This window comes from Lathyrus oleraceus, chromosome 7 (genome assembly GCF_024323335.1).
Source record: "Lathyrus oleraceus cultivar Zhongwan6 chromosome 7, CAAS_Psat_ZW6_1.0, whole genome shotgun sequence".
NCBI lineage: Eukaryota > Viridiplantae > Streptophyta > Magnoliopsida > Fabales > Fabaceae > Lathyrus > Lathyrus oleraceus.
Window position 1 is genome coordinate 332,221,050 of NC_066585.1, and position 17,134 is coordinate 332,238,183.

At 35.9% G+C, this 17,134-nt stretch overlaps 1 pseudogene; it reads left to right on the top strand.

Moving 5' to 3' along the window:
* Positions 1 to 17,134, top strand: part of LOC127103665 (protein NRT1/ PTR FAMILY 5.10-like) — a 30,706-nt pseudogene that overhangs the window by 526 nt on the left and 13,046 nt on the right.

A 17,134-nucleotide genomic window follows, 5' to 3' on the forward strand; every position in this document is an offset into this window, starting at 1 on the left:
AATGAATGTATATAACTTTATATATAGATCCTAAGGTATCTAAGATAACTCATTAACAACTAATCACAACTAACTTCTAATTACCTCTATTGATATTAAATTAATTCTAATTAAGTAAAACTTAGATAACCAGACTACCCTTGACTTGGTTATTATAAAATATTCATTACCCGTTATCTAACATCTCCTTCTAAAGTTCAATATGTATTAACTTATGATATAACTAACTAGTTCAGTAGCTTGTGTATCAAGTTATTTGCATTATTATCATGCATGGTGTTTTTCATCCATGGTCTTATGCATGTAGACTTTAAACTCATGTCATAATGTCATTTAACACCCTTCCTCAAGCTTGACCATATATTTATCATTCCAAATTTGGATATAAATGTGTTGAATTTTGGTGGAGTTAGATGTTTTCTTAAGAAATCAACAATTTTCTCTTGAGTAGGAATTGGTAGGAGCTTAACCATATTCTTTTGAACATTTTTCTCACAAAATGACAATCTATCTCCAAATATTTTGTCATTTCGTGAAAGTCCGAGTTTGAAGCTATATGGATAACACTTTGATAATCACAATACAACACAACAATTTATGCTTGTCGCATTTGATACCTATATCATCCAAAAGATATAAGAGTCATTGTAGCTCACATGTTGCACTTGATAAGGCCTGATATTCTGCTTCAGATGATGACCTGGAGATGGTTGATTGTTTTTTTGCTCTCCAAGATACTAGTGAATTTCCTAGGAAGAAAATAAAACCAGTCGTTGATCTTCTTTAATTAGAACAACCTGCCCAAGCTGCATTTACATAGCCTCTAATTTGTGTATCAGAGCTTCTAGGGAACATAATACCTTTATCAAGGATTTGTTTTAAGTATTGAATATTCTGCAAGCTTCTCTAAAATGAGTGACAGTTGGTGAGTTCAGAAATTGACTCAATTGCTGAGTGGCTAATGCAATGTCCGGTCTAGTAGTATTCACGTACAAAAACTTGCCTATAAGCCTTCAATAAGTTGAAACATCATTATAGGGTTGATTGTCATCTTGGTGAAGCTTTGTGGAGGGATCAAGAGGAGTGTTGGCTGATTTTGATGCAAGGAGCCCAGATGATTCAAGAAGATCTAAACAATATTTTCTTTGTGAAATGCAGATACATGACTTAGAGTGAGGGTAGAAGGGTGTTACAGCCACTTCTAAGCCTAGAAAGTATTTGAGAAAATGAAGATCCTCCATTCTGAAGCTTTTGTCTAGGATGTTGTTGTAAGTTCAAATCTCCAAGAGAAGTGTATACTATGATGATGTCATTAACATACATTAAGAGTGAATTAAAGTTTTCTCCATGTTTTAGAGTGAACAAGGAGTAATTAGAGGTGTATTCATGATAACCTTTTTGTATGAGTAGTTGAGTCAATTTCTCATACCATTTTCGACTGACCTGCTTCAAGCCATATAAACTCTTTTGCAGTTTGCATACTTGGTTTGGATTGGCTTGGACACCATCAGGAACATTCATGTAAACATCTTATTGTAAGTCTCTATGCAAAAAAGCGTTGTTGACATTTAACTAATGAATGTGTCAATTCTTTTGCTATGAGAGTTCTAATGGCTGTGAGTTTTGCTACAGGAGAGAAAGTATCAAAAAAATGCAACCCTTCTATTTGATTGTAGCCTTTGGCCCTTAATCGAGCTTGTGTCTTTCAATAGAACCATAAGCTTTGTGTTTCACCTATTAAGGTTTGTCAATCAATTTCCAAGTATTATTAGCAGCTAACACATCTAACTCAACTTTCATAACCTTCAACCAATGATCATGTTTGCATGCTTCTAAGTATGTCTTAGGTTCAGCATAATTAGTGATAGACATAGCAAAATATTTTTGTGATGAGGATAAATGAGCAAAAGAATGAAATAATGCAATAGGGTAGAAGCAACATGAAGAAGATAACTCCTTGTGACTTGAAGAAGAATTGCATACATAGTCAAGGAAATATCATGGAGTATGTTTTTGTCGGGTAGGTCTAATGTGAGTTTTGAACTATTAGGGACTATGTGTGCATCTTCAGTAGGTGGCGTGTTATCATGTTTAGGTTCAGTGTCAATAGTCTGGTTAGAATTATAAGGTTCACTTCAGTTGTTTAGTTAGAGTTGTTAGGTGTGGTTTTAGGTTTAGGTTTAGGCATGGTGAAAGTGTCAGTGAGAGTTGTGTGATCATTTTGGTTGAAATTTGTATGTTGGGGTGGGGTGGAATGTCCCAATTTTGTATGGTATGTCCAAGTTGTAGGTGAAGAATAAGATTGATAGGGTAATATATGTTCATGGTGTATAAGGTCTCCTGATACAAAGATTTCTTTGTTGTTTATGTCTAAAAGGATTGTGCCTTTCATACAAGTATTATAACTAAGGAAGACACACTTTCTTGTTCTAGGGGCAAGCTTAGTTCTATGCGCATGTAGTGTAGAAGCATAGACCAGAGATCCAAAAAATTTCAAGCCATGTATGCTAGGGCTTTGTTGATTCATGATAAAATATGGAGATTTGTTGTTAAAGACAAGGCTACAGAGTCTGTTCATAATATATGAGGCATATAGAGCATCAAAAGACCAAAATGGCTTAGGTATATTGGATTGAAAAAGGACGGCTTGAGAAATGTTCAAGAATTGATAGAATAGCAATTGGACCCCAAATATCAAAATGTATGAGATCGAAAGGAAGTAAAGCTTTACTAGAACTGTTTGGAAATAGTAGTTTTCTTTATTTTTCAAAATGACACACATCACAAACAAATTTTGAGTTAACATTTATGAAATGAAACTGAGTGTGTAATGTATTCATTCTATTTACAGATATCTGGCCAAGTCTAATATTGCAAATTGCATTATCTGGTAATGTAACATAATTTTTGCTAGAACTACATACTATCTTATTTGATAAGACTAAGTAATACAAGTTTTGCACCTTGTCACCAAAACCAACCATCTTCTTGGTGCTCCTTTCTTGAATGAAACAAGAGAGACCCTTAATTTCGACTGTGCATTCAAATGATTGACACATATTTGACATAGAAATCACGTTAAAAGCAAAGGAATGTAGGTAGAGTGCATATGACAGAACAAAATCAGAGGAAAACTATATGGTTCCTGCATGTTTGGCTATTGAAAATTGCCCATTAGGAATTTTAACATGAATTGGAGTGATGTCATGGTAAGAGTGAAACTGTTTTAGGGAACTACACATGATCATTTTGCTCCTGAATCAATCATCCAATAACCTAAAGTGAGATTTTGACCAGAAATGGAATAAGAAAAGCCTGGAGTTGGCTTACTAATAGATGAATGACCAATTGATGAAAAAGAGTGGACCTAATTTGAAGATGTTGGTGATTGTTTATTGATATTTGACTGTTGAAGTAAGTGTATGAGTTGCTCATATTGTTCAGAAGTGATTAATGAAGCATTTGATCTTTGTTCACTAATTTATGAAGGAGCTTCCACATCTTATTCATTGCTACCCGTGGAAGTGTGGTTTGCAAATCTCTTTTGCATATGAGGGGAACCCATGCTTGGCATATCACGTGTCGATAGTGTGGTTTGTCTTGCCACAATGAGTACAAACTCAATTGTTGCATTTCTGAAAAGATTCTGAGCCATAAGTTTTGCCTTTGAACCTCTGAGAATCTGCAGCATTGACAATGGAAATTTCTTTAGGTTCATTGAAGTTTACTTGTCTGTCATGTTGAAGAACCATAGAGAAGATTTTGTTCATAGGTGGAAGAGGCTCCATGAGTAATATTTGAGATTTTACAACATCAAAATTGGGATTTAACCCAGTCAAGAAAAAATTGCATGCATAGTTGTGTGATACTTCCTAGCACTGCGCATAGCTTCACAAGCATATTTGTTGCGATGACGAGTACAAGTATTGGAAGATAAATTTCAATTTTTTCCCATGGGATCTTCAAGTTTGAATAAAATCAGTTACATATTTGTTGCGACGAGTACAAGTATAAGTTAAGGCTACAATATATATCTAGAACTCTCAGCTTATCAATGTGAAAATATGAATATAATAAACACTTAAAAAGACAAGTTAGTTGGGGAGATAGACCTAATATATAGTATTCGCATATGTGTGTCATCAACAATATGAAAACTATAGATGATGTAGGATTAAGGACACAAGTTATTTAAAATCATATGACATATGATATGATAAACCACAATTTAGACGAGGTAAAGCCTTTATCAAAGAAGTAGTCTCCCGACTAAGCTAGGAAAAACTTTGCATACTTCTTAGTAAGATAATAAACCTTTGAAATGTTGAATTATAATTCCTTGTGTCGAAGTAGGTTGCTCAACAGAAACAAAGAAGTGTCGAATCACCTAGGTGTCAAAATGTCGAAGAGTATCTCGTCAGTGATGTTAGACTTAGCTTTATTTGTTTATTTAGTTGAGTTAGTTAGGTTAGTTTTAGGCCTTGGTTGAGAAGCAAACAAACCCAAAATCTATAAATAGGGAGTAACCCCTATTATTGTAAATACTTGACTTTTACAGTTGCAAAAGAAATACAGAATCACAGTTTGTGAGCAGAGAGTTACTCTGCAGAAACTCTTCTTCTTCTTTCCCTACTTTGATAAAACCCTAATTCCATTTCTTCCTCAATTTTCATCTTTTATTTCTTTCTTCAAGTATCAATTTTGCAACAAAATTCTCCATAGGTTTTGGTGAATTTTCAACATCTGATATAAGAGTCTGGTTGAGCGATTCTTTGAAGGATAACATGATGAATCATCAGAACGGACATTTTCTGACAAGTCTCCAAATTATGAAGAATCGGATTTACCAAAAATGGTGCAAGCAGACAAAGATTGTCTTTTGTTATCAAGACCTTTGGGATCTTGTGAAGAAGGGAGTGACGCCGCTTGCAACAAATGTGACAGATGAAGAAAAAACTGCACACAAAGAATTGAAAAAGAAAGATTATAACGCTCTCTTTATAATCCATTAGTGTATTGAAGGTGTGAAAAACACAAGAAAATGGGGTTTGAATTGGGTTTTAAAAACAAAAGTTTTTTTACCAACTCAAAAACTCCACACAATCAAAAGAACAAAGAGAGAAAGACACATGGATTTTTATCCTGGTTCGCTTGAAATCGAAGCTACTCTAGTCCATCCGCTAAGGTGATTTTTCCTTATACACAAGGACTTAATCCATTATAATCAAACAGATTACAAACATCCAAAAGAACAACTTTCTTTGTCTTCTCAAGTATCCGACTACAACTTACTCTCCTAAGGAAATCACAAAGAATAACTTTCTTTGTCTTCTCAAAGATCCGAGTACAACTTAGTCTCCTTAAGGAAATCACAAATAACAACTTTCTTTGTCTTCTCAAGGATCCGACTATAACCTAGTTTCCTTAAGGAAATCAAACAAACAAGTTTGAATACAAATTTTGTGTTACAAGTTGCTTCTACACAAGTAGATTTTACAAATATGAAATACAATCACTTAAAGAAAAGTATGCACAAATTTAAGAGCTTTTCACGTAGAAACAGTCTTGTAAAATGTTGTAATAGCATTAGCATTTTCTTCAAGTCTCCGAGTCATACTTATATATCATAAGAAAGAGATCGTTGGAGAAAAAATTAGGGATACCAAAAGAGCAGTTGTCCACTAACGTATTAGTGACAGGTGTGATGAATAGTACTGTCCTTCGCCCATGATTTCAGGAATGGAAGGAATATTAGATTTGTACTATGTATTATTTGATCACGTATCCAGTTTAATCTTATCTTCAAATTCATTGACTTTTGACGAAAAGTTAATGAAACATGAAGAGAAGAAACAGAAAGTTGAAATCATAATCTTCAGTCAGAACCTTGACCACATTAGCGTATTGCTTGAGATCTTCAAAGTCTTCAGTCAAGTAACAAAACTTTAGAATCTTCAGAATCCTCAGTCAGAAACTTGACAGTGTCAACGTCTGGCTTGAGATCTTCAGAGTCTTCAGCTAAGTAATAAGACTCCAGAAGCTTTCCATTCTTCATAAGCTTGATAATCAGAGTCACATCCAGAAGCAGAAGCGAAGAGATCATTGCAGCAATAACATAACGTCTTTCCAAAACTTCTCAGGAGTGAATCAGCGCAGAAGCATAAAGAACATTGCAGCAATAACATAACGTCTTTCTGAACTTCTTAAGAGTGAATAAACACAGAAGCAGAAAGAATATTGCAGTAACAACATAATGTCTTTTAGAACTTCTAAAGAGTGATTCAACGTAGAAGTGAATTTCAGAACAATTATTCAGAAACTGATGATGTTGCACGTCATAAATTCAAAATCAGAACTGGATATTAAAGCTACACAATAACAAACCTTTATAGTAAAAAAATTATTCTCAAACAAATACTACATTGTTATCATCAAAACTAAAAGGTATAGTTGCAGAACCAAATCTTGTTCTAACAATCTCCCCCTTTTTAATGATGACAAAACCATGTATTTTGATGAACAGTTTTGTAGAGGGTAATCACAGAAAGATAAATCGCACAGAAGCATAAAGCTCCCCCTGAGATGTACAATCCCAAAAAGATAAAATCAAAATGAAAGAACACTTTCCCGATTAACCTTTTTGCAGAACCAGAATGATCTTCTAACATAATCTGGTTTGTCTTTAGAAGTTGCTTGACCTTATCCAGAACACTGGATGTCAAAGTTAACACTCTAATGAAACTTACTTCAGAAGCTTGGTTCTTTTTGAAAGAGCTTCAAAACCTAGTTAACAACCTTTTTAAAAGATCTTTAAGAGCTTTTGATGTTCTTGACTTTCCCTGGAAAACAACTAACAAAATATGATTCGAAGTAGTTGTTAGGAGAAACATTAAAAATGTTTGGGTTCTGATTCACGAACATAAGTATATCAAAATCAATTACGTTTCTCCCCATTTGTCATCGATAAAAAACACATAGACAAAATAAAATAAGGAAACAACATGATTTTATTGATACCAAATTCTAGAAGGCACAACGGTACAAAAATACTTAGACAAAATAACATAAAAATGCATAAAATTTTGAAAAAACTAAGGATTTGGGTTCTGAGGCGAAGGAGCCGGCAGTCTGGAAAGAATCATTTCGATCAAAAGATCCTGCTTTTCTAAGCGCTGTCTGACAAGATAACTTTCTTCCTTCATTTCAGCAAGAGTCCTCAAAATTGGTTCAGGAAGTATCCCATAATAAGTTCCAACAACATTTTGATTCTAAAAAAGAACAATTTGTTATTTTGGCTCACTGTCTTGAGCTTGTTGTTGATCTTTAGAAGCAACTAGCTTTCCTCTGTCAAATTGAGCAGAAACATATTCCATGACTAACTCTGGATGTCCAGAATCTTCCCCAGACTCCTTTGCTTCTTCCTCAATTTCATGAGTAGGAATACATAATGGAGCACATGGGAGACCTACTAGAAGTGGCTGCATCAGACGCCTTGGATGACTATTGGGCAAGACCAGAATTATCCTTCAGAATCAATGCTTTATGGATCTCACTAAGAGGCACATCATCCAAAACCATTTCCACTTTCTTCTTCTTTTTAGGTGGTTTATAAGTTCCTTCTCCTTGAGCCACTTTCTTCTTGTTGCTTTTCTTCCTCTTCCCATAAGCATCAAGGTAGGTTTCTGGAAGGTTGAAAGGATCAACCAATGGATCAACTCCTTCCTCAATGCAGGATTGTTCTCATCGGTGACAGAGTTAGGAGGAGATTGATGTTGTTGTTGTTGTTTATTTTCAACCATTGTAGAAGATGAACAGTTACAGGAGATGAACAATTGCAGAGAGAGAGAGAGAGAGAGAGAGAGAGAGAGATTGGTGGTTTGAAAGAGAAAAAAGTGTGGGAATATTGTGAGCGTAGTGTGAAATGTGAGTGAAGTGAGTTTATATAAATATTTTAGATAAGATGAAAACAAGAGATACACCGCCATAGGGGGAAACATAAAAGTTTTAACCTAGTTCCAAGAAGGAGAAACCAAATGTGTCACGCCATCATCACGCATGCTCAGAAAGTGGGACAACTATCACCATCAAGAACCAAATGATATCAAATGAAATGGCAACCATTAAATGGAATAACTGTTCACAATCAAGAAGACGAATCCATAAGATTGCTTCTGATCAGAACCTTTCTGATTCATGAAACTTCCTCACTTCAGAAAGCTCATGTCTCATAATCAAACAACACTAAATTCTCATAACGTAATCAAGAGTTCTAGAAGCTTAACATTCTGATAACATATTTTCATTTTGGATAAGAGTCCACATATAAATTTTTCAGAATGGAAACAAATCTATCCTCAGCAAGGGGTTTTGCAAAGATATCAGTCCATTGATGGTATGTATTAATAAATTTTAAATGGAAAATACACTTCTGAACATAGTCACGTAAAAAGTGATGTTTAATTTCAATATGTTTAGCCCTGGAATGCAAGATAGGATTCTTGGATAAACAAATAGCAAAAGTAATATCACAAAGAATAGGAATGTTACTCTCAAAAATATGATAATCTTCCAGCTGACTCCAGAAGCTGCGATATACTTAGCTTTGGCTGTTGAAAGCGCAATTATTGACAGCCTCTTACTAGACCACGAGATCAGATTGTCTCCTAGAAATTGACAACTTCCAAAAGTACTTTTCCTCTCTATTATGTCTCCAGCATAGTCAGCGTCGCAATAACCTACTAACTTGTATTTACTTGATTTTCTTTAAAATAAACCAAGATTAGTAGTACCTTTAAGATACCTAAAGATTCTCTTAACAACAGTTAAGTGAGTCTCCCTAGGGTGTGATTGAAAGCGACCACACAAACAAACATTGAATAAAATATCAGGTCTAGAAGCAGTTAGATAAAGTAGAGAGCCTATCATACCTCTAAATAGCTTCTTATTTACCTTACTACTTACCTCTTCCTTCTCCAGAATGCATGTAGGATGCATTGGATTTTTTTGCTTGCTTGCATTCTGACAAGTTAAACTTCTTCAGAAGTTCCCTTGTATACTTTCTTTGATGGATGGATGTTCCTTCTGAATGTTGATCAATTTGAATCCCTAGAAAGAACCTAAGTTCTCCCATCAGACTCATTTCAAATTCATCCTGCATTAACTCAGCAAAATCCTTGCACAACCCTAATATCATTCTTAAAGGTTTTGCAAAAGTGTGTTGTGTCCACTTTCCCTATGATAAAATCATTTTGTAAAAGGAAGTTACTTAGTCTTTCATACCAAGCTCTGGGAGCTTGTTTCAGACCATATAATGACTTTTTAAGTTTGAAAAAAAATCTGGGTTTTGAGAACTTTCAAAAACAGGGGGTTAGTGCACATACACTTCTTCAGAAATGTACCCATTCGAGAATGCACTCTTAACATCCATCTGATTAAAAATGATGTTATAATTTACTACAAGCAAAACTAAAAGACGAATATACCCAAACCTGACAACTGGCACAAAGGTATCTGTATAGTCTATAAGTTCTTGCTGACTATAACATTATGCTATCAGTTGAGCGTTTCTTATGACGACTTCACCTTTCTCATTGAGCTTGTTTCTGAACACCCATCTAGTTCCAATGACATGGCCCCCTTTTGGTTTCTGAACAAGATCCCATACGTCATTTCTGGTGAATTGATTTAGTTCCTCTTGCATAGCCAGAATCCATTCATTATCTAGAAAAGCTTTATCAATAGATGTGGGCTCTATCAAAGATACCAATCCCATCAGATTTTCTTCAGAAGGTTTGAACAAAGATCGAGTTTTGACTGGTGCATCTTTATCTCCCAAAATCAATTCTTCATAATAAGAAGTTTTTGGTCTACTCTTCTTATGATGAGTTGGACCAATGACAACTTCTGGTTGAGTCAATTCTGACTCTTTTGCTTCAGTGTCCTTAGCTTTTCTTTCAGAGTCTTTATCTCTAGAATCTGTATCCTAGGATTTTGAAAAAGTGATCTTCATATCTACAAATTTCTTAACTAGCTTTGAGTTTTCCAGGTCAAGCTTATCATTGAATCTAACATGAATTAATTTCTCGATAATTCGTGTCTCAGTGTTAAAAGACTCTGTAATCTTTTGAGCATTCAGAATATCCTAACAATAATCACTTATGTCCCTTACAATCAAACTTTCCAAGATTCTCTTTATTGTTTAACATAAAACAATCACAACCAAGAGGATGGAAATAAGAAATGTTGGACTTTTTGTTCTTCAACAATTCATAAGGAGTCTTACCCATAATAAGTCTAATAGAAATCATGTTACGAATATAACATGTTGTATTAACTGCCTCTGACCAGAAATGCTTAGTCATATCAGTTTCTTAGATCATGGTGCGAGCCATTTCTTGCAAAGTCCTATTCTTCCTTTCTACAACCCCATTTTGCTGTGGAGTTCTAGGACATGAGAAATCATGGGAAATACCATTTGTATAAAAACGATTTTCAAAGTTTCTTATTTTCAAATTCGCCACCATGATCACTTCTGACTCTGATTATTTTGCAATCCATCTCTATTTGCACTTGTAAGGAGAAGGTAGAGAACACAAGAATGTGATTCATCCTTGTGTTTCAATGATGACCAATCCATACTTCTTACCAATGATAGAGTCAGTTTTCACTGGCCCAAACAAATCAATGTGCATAATCTCTAGCAGTCTAGAGGTAGAAACAATAGTTTTTTGCTTTGAAAGAAGTTTTAGAAAACTTGCCTTTATGACATTCTTCACAAAGAGCATCTGAAGAAAACTTCAGGTTGGGTAAGCCTGTGAATAATCCAAGCTTATATAGCTGAGAAATCCTTCTCATGCTAACATGGCCCAAACGTCTATGCCATTCCCATTTCTCCTCATTAACAGACACTAAGCATTTTACATTTTGATCCTTAAGATCAGAAAGTCTGATTTTATAAATGTTGTTCTCCCTATTTCCGTTAAAAAGAACTGTGCCATCTTTCTGATTGATAGCCTTACAGGACTTTTGATTAAAAATAATATCATAACCATTGTCACTAAGTTGACTTAAAGACAATAAGTTATGCATCAAACCATCAACCAAAGTAATGTTAGTAATAGAAGGGAGATTATCATTACCAATAGTTCCAGAGCCAATGATCTTCCCTTTATGGTTTCCTCCGAATCCAACAAAGCATCCAGGCTTAAGTTCCAAATCTTGAAACATATGCCTTCTGCCTGTCATGTGTCGCGAGCATCCACTGTCCAGATACCATAACTGGTGTCTCAACCGATCTGTTAAGGATGTCTTCAACATAAATGATCTTATCCTTAGGTACCCACTTTCTGGGTCCTCTTTTGTTAGTTTTCTCAGAGTTTTTTATAACCTTGGGTTTTTGTGCAGCAGGATAATCAAGGGGAATTTGTGCATGATATTTGGGTTTTAGAACTAAGTCCTTCTTCCGTGTCTGTGCAGGTTCCTGTGTCTGTGCAGAACAACCAAGCTCAATGCCAGTTGGCACGAAATGTTCATAGAGAGGTTTCAAATTTTACCTTCTGACTTTCTTCAGGTTTTCCAGTTTCTGTACGACCTACACCTTTCTTACCATTTCTACTAACTCTATAGATCATGAAAGCCATTTTTATTCTATCTATGCTTTTATCCAGAAAGTACTGGAATGATCTGTCATATCTGATGACGCAATCAGCACCAGAAGCTTCTGAGATTATTTCTTCCTCTAGTTTTGATATTTGACTTTTCAAAGCAGAGTTGTTACTTTCTAAAAAAAAGACGTTTCCGTTTAGGGAGGAAATATCCTTCTTAATCTCACTACAGCTTTCAGAAGTAACAACTTTGACTTGTTTAAGGTCCTTGTACCTACTCTGAAGACTTTCGTACTTTTCCAGCATTTCAGAAAGACTTGACTCTAAATCAGAACGAGATAGTTTAGAAATTACATCTTCAGAATCGGAGTCTAATTCTGACTCTAACAACACTTTGTCTTCTAGTTCTTCATAACCTTCAGGATCAGTTGTAGTTGCCATTAATGCAACATTGACATGTTCCTCATCGGAATCTTATGATTCTTCCTCAGCATGATAAGCCATTCTCTTCTCAGGTTTGGACTTCAAGGCAACATATTTACCTTGCTTCTGAGGTTCTTCTTCCTCGAGTTCTATCTCATGGCTTCTTAAAGAACTAACAAGTTCTTCAAGACTTATATTGTTCAGATCCTTTGCCAGCTTCAAGGAAGTTACCATAGGTCTCCATTTTTTGGGGAGACTTTTGATGATTTTCTTGACATGGTTAGCCGTAGAATACCCTTTGTCCAGAATTTTGAGTCCTGCGACAAGCATCTAAAACTTTGAGAACATAGTCTCAACAGTTTCATCGTCTTCCATTCTAAATGCCTCATATTTCTAAATTAAGGTTAAAGCCTTTGTCTCATTGACTTGAGCATTCCCTTCATGAGTCATCCTCAGAGAATCAAAGATAGACTTAGTATAAGAGATATCATTAAGTAATATTGTGCTAGCCTTATGATAATTCTTGAAATCCTTCTTTTGTTGATCTGTTATAACACTTCTTGCTTTATTGTTTCATTCAATATTTACTGGGTGAACGTAGCCATCAACTACAACATCCCAGAGCTCAACATCATATCCCAGAAAGAAACTTTCGATTTCGTCTTTCTAGTAATCAAACTTTTCACCATCAAAGACTGGTGGTTTAGCGTTGTAGTGATCTTTATCGTTGTTGTTAGTAGTGACCATTGTTTTTCATACAAACTGGATCGATACTGAAAACGATAAAGTGTTCATAAAACTTTATCACAATCAGAATCGAAGCTCTGATGACAATTGAAGGTGTAAAAGCCACAAGAAAGTAGGGGTTTGAATTGGTTTTTAAAAACAAAAGATTTTGACCAACTCAAAAACTCCACACAATCAAAAGAACAAACAGAGAAAGACACAAGGATTTTTATCCTGGTTCGCTTGAAATCAAAGCTACTTCAGTCTAACCGCCAAGGTGATTTCTCGCTTATACACAAGGACTTAATCCACTATAATCAAACAGATTACATAAATCACAGAGAACAACTTTCTTTTCCTTCTCAAGGATCCGACTACGACTTAGTCTTCTTAATGAAATCACATAGAACAACTTTCTCTGTCTTCTCAAGGATCCGACTACAACTTAGTCTCCTTAAGGAAATCACAAAGAACAACTTTCTTTGTATTCTCAAGGATCCGACTATAACCTAGTCTCTCTAAGGAAATAAAAAAAAACAAGTTTAAATATAGATTTTAGGTTACAAGTTGCTTCTACACAAGCATATTTTACACAAATAAAATACAATAACTTAAAGAAAAGTATGCACAAATTTAAGAGCTTTTCACTTACAAACAGTCTTGTAAAATATTGTAGCAGCAATAGCATTTTCTTCAAGTACCAAAGTTCTACTTATATAACATAAGAAAGAGATTGTTATGGGGAAAATCAGGGATACTGAAAGAGCAGCTTTCCACTAAAGAATTATTGACAGGTGTGATGAATAGTAATGTCCTTCGCCCATGTTTTCAGGAGTGGAAGTAATATTTGATTTGTACTATGAACTATTTGATCACGTATCCACTTTAATCTTATCTTCAAATTTATTGGCTTCTAACAAAAAGTTGACGAAGCATGAAGAGAATTAACACAAAATTGAAATCAGAATCTTCAGACTCTTCAGTCAAAACCTTGACCACGTCAGCGTCTGGCTTGAGATCTTCAGAGTCTTCAGCTAAGTAATAAAATTTCAGAATCTTCAGTCATAACCTTGACAACTTCTGTAACACCCTTCTACCCCAAACGACATATTTAAATAGATTATCAGAGTACAACATGTAGAAGAGTTTACATTTCTTAAAACATAACACCTATCGCATCACAACATAAATCATAATATTTATTTTAGTTAAAACTTCGCAGCGGACAACAACATAATTATTATAAAAATGTTTCAACATTATCTCAACAATTAGTCATCATAAACAACGTAAATAATAATAATAATTTAGCTATCGAATCCCATAATCCCCGGTGTCACATGACCAGAGCATTTGACTCGACTCTGTAGAATAACTCTACACTTGTTCTTCGAACCTCAACAATAGCTACTCCACTTTATCTGCACATTGCTCATCATAGATGAACATAAACACATGCAGAAGGGGTGAGAATTACATTATTAAATAATAATATAACGACAGAAATATAAACATAAATATAATTCACACATGCCAACACCATTCATCATAATCATCATAATCCATAAACTTATGAACATCAACAACACAACACATCAAATGCAATGCACGCACCCATGCATGACTCAACACGACTCGGTATACCCATTTTGTGACCAACTATAGGATCACCACTCCCAGATTCATCACCATAGAATCCGAGTTCCCCGCAAGGAACCAAGCCTCTCAACAAGCCCGGAGTCAACAACATCATTGGAACTCAGTCCGTTCATCACTAGGCATCGGCCTTTCATGAATGCATGCACACCAAGCATTCATCATAATCAACATAGCAACAACAGCATCATATAGTCATGTTATCATCATCATTAACACATTCTATCATAAGAGCATATCACATCATGCCACATAATCAAACATAGTATTATCGCACTCTACTAATATCTATACCACTCAAGCAACGGGAATTGATCCCTCGTATACTATGCATCAGCTAAGTTACCTCGCTCAGCCTAAACAACCGAAACTGCACAACAACAGCTAGGAAAGACCACAAGTCTGCCCATACGCGTATTGCCCATGCTCATACGCGTATTGCCCACGCTTGGCCAAATCCATACGCGTATTGGCCATTCCCGTACGCGTATGCTACGCGTATCACTTCCCCATACGCGTACCACCAGAGACCATTTCACGTTCAAAATTCCATCTCTTTCACTCATACGCGTATGGCATACGCCATACGCGTACCACTCCAGGAATACGCGTATCACACGCGTATGGCGCGTACCAGCGCCAAAACCCCTTTTTCTAAGCCATCCCATACGCGTATTGCCTAGTGCCATACGCGTATGACCAGAATCCAGTCTTCCAGATCTGCTATGGGTTTTCTCTGCTACGAACTTGTCCAATTCAACCGTTCACAGTCCCAATTTCACACAAAATCACTCATATCATCTAACACGAATCATTCCCCTATTCGATTTTACAAATTCTAACATCATTACATAAAATCTCTACGAATTCCTTCGATAAAAATCCCAATTTCGTTTATCCAATATTTCACCATTTTCAGCATATTATTGTTTAATAAGGTTCAGACCCCTTACCTCTTTGGATTGAAGGAAGCTCTGAGCAATCTTTGGCCTTTTCCTCTTCCTTCTCTTTCTCTTCAGCTTTTCCCTTTTCCTCTGACTCTGAGACACAATACGTGAAAAACCAACTCTGAGTTCTCCTTTGGAATCTTTTATCCCCTTTCCACTTTTACCCTTCCACTCTTCATATTCCACTTATTTTATTATTTAATTATTATTAAAATAAATAACACTTATAATAATAATAATAATAATAATTCCCAATATTATTTAATAATTCCTTTTTACCTTCAAATAATCATATTAAATAATATTTAAATTATTCTAACGATAATCGGGGTGTTACAACTCTCCCCCACTAAAAGAGTTTTCGTCCTCGAAAACATACCTCAAGCAAATAGAGCCGGATACGACTCCTTCATCTGATCTTCACGCTCCCAAGTCAAGCTCTCACCAGCTGGACCTCCCCAAACAACTTTCACTAGAGCGATCTTCTTACCTCTCAGGGTCTTCTCTTCTCGGTCATCTATCCGAATTGGCAACACCTCAACGGTCAAATTATCCCTCACCTGGATATCATCTAACCGAACAACATGCGAAGGATCCACAATATATTTTCTCAACTGAGATACATGAAACACATCATGCAGATTAGAAAGCGACGGCGGTAAGGCTATTCGATACGCCACTTCCCCAACTCTCTTCAAAATCTGATACGGACCTACAAACCTCGGAGTAAGCTTTTTAGACTTTAAAGCTCTACCCACACCTGTCGTCGGAGTAACTCTCAAGAACACATGATCTCCCTCTTGGAACTCAAGTGCCTTTCTCCTCTTATCATGATAACTCTTCTGACGACTCTGAGAAATCTTCATTTTCTCCTGAATCATCTTAACCTTTTCAGTCGTCTGCTGCACAATCTCAGGTCCGAGTACAACACTCTCACCTGATTCATACCAACACAATGGAGTTCTACACCTCCTACCATACAATGCTTCATATGGAGCCATACCGATACTAGCATGAAAACTATTATTATAAGTAAACTCCACCAACGGCAAATAACTATCCCAAGAACCACCCTGCTCCAACACACAAGCCCTCAATAAATCCTCTAAGGATTGGATAGTTCTTTCAGTCTGACCATCAGTCTGAGGATGATAAGCTGAACTCAACCTCAACTTAGTCCCCAACGCTTTTTGCAAACTTTCCCAAAATCTAGAAGTAAATCTGGGATCTCTATCAGACACAATACTGGATGGAATACCGTGCAGCCTCACTATCTCTTCAATATACAACTCCGCCAACTTCTCTAAAGAGTGATTAATCCTCATCGGCAAGAAATGCGCCGACTTAGTCAATCGATCCACAATCACCCAAATAGAATCATTACCTTTCACCGTCCTCGGCAATCCCGTCACAAAATCCATGGAAATGCTATCCCACTTCCATTCAGGAATCTTCAAAGGTTGCATCATACCTGCCGGTTTCTGATGTTCAATCTTTGACTTCTGACAAGTCAAACAGGCATACACAAACTTAGCAACATCTCTTTTCATACCAGCCCACCAAAACAACTTCTTCAAATCTTGATACATTTTAGTTGCACCTGGGTGGATACTCAACCCACTCCTATGGCCCTCTTCAAGAATACTCTTTCTCAATTCAGACACCTCAGGAACACAAACTCTACCTTTAAATCGTAGGATGCCATTCTCATCAATCTCAAAATTACCACCATTACCCTGGTTAACCATAGTAATATGATCAACTAGAGCGACATCAACT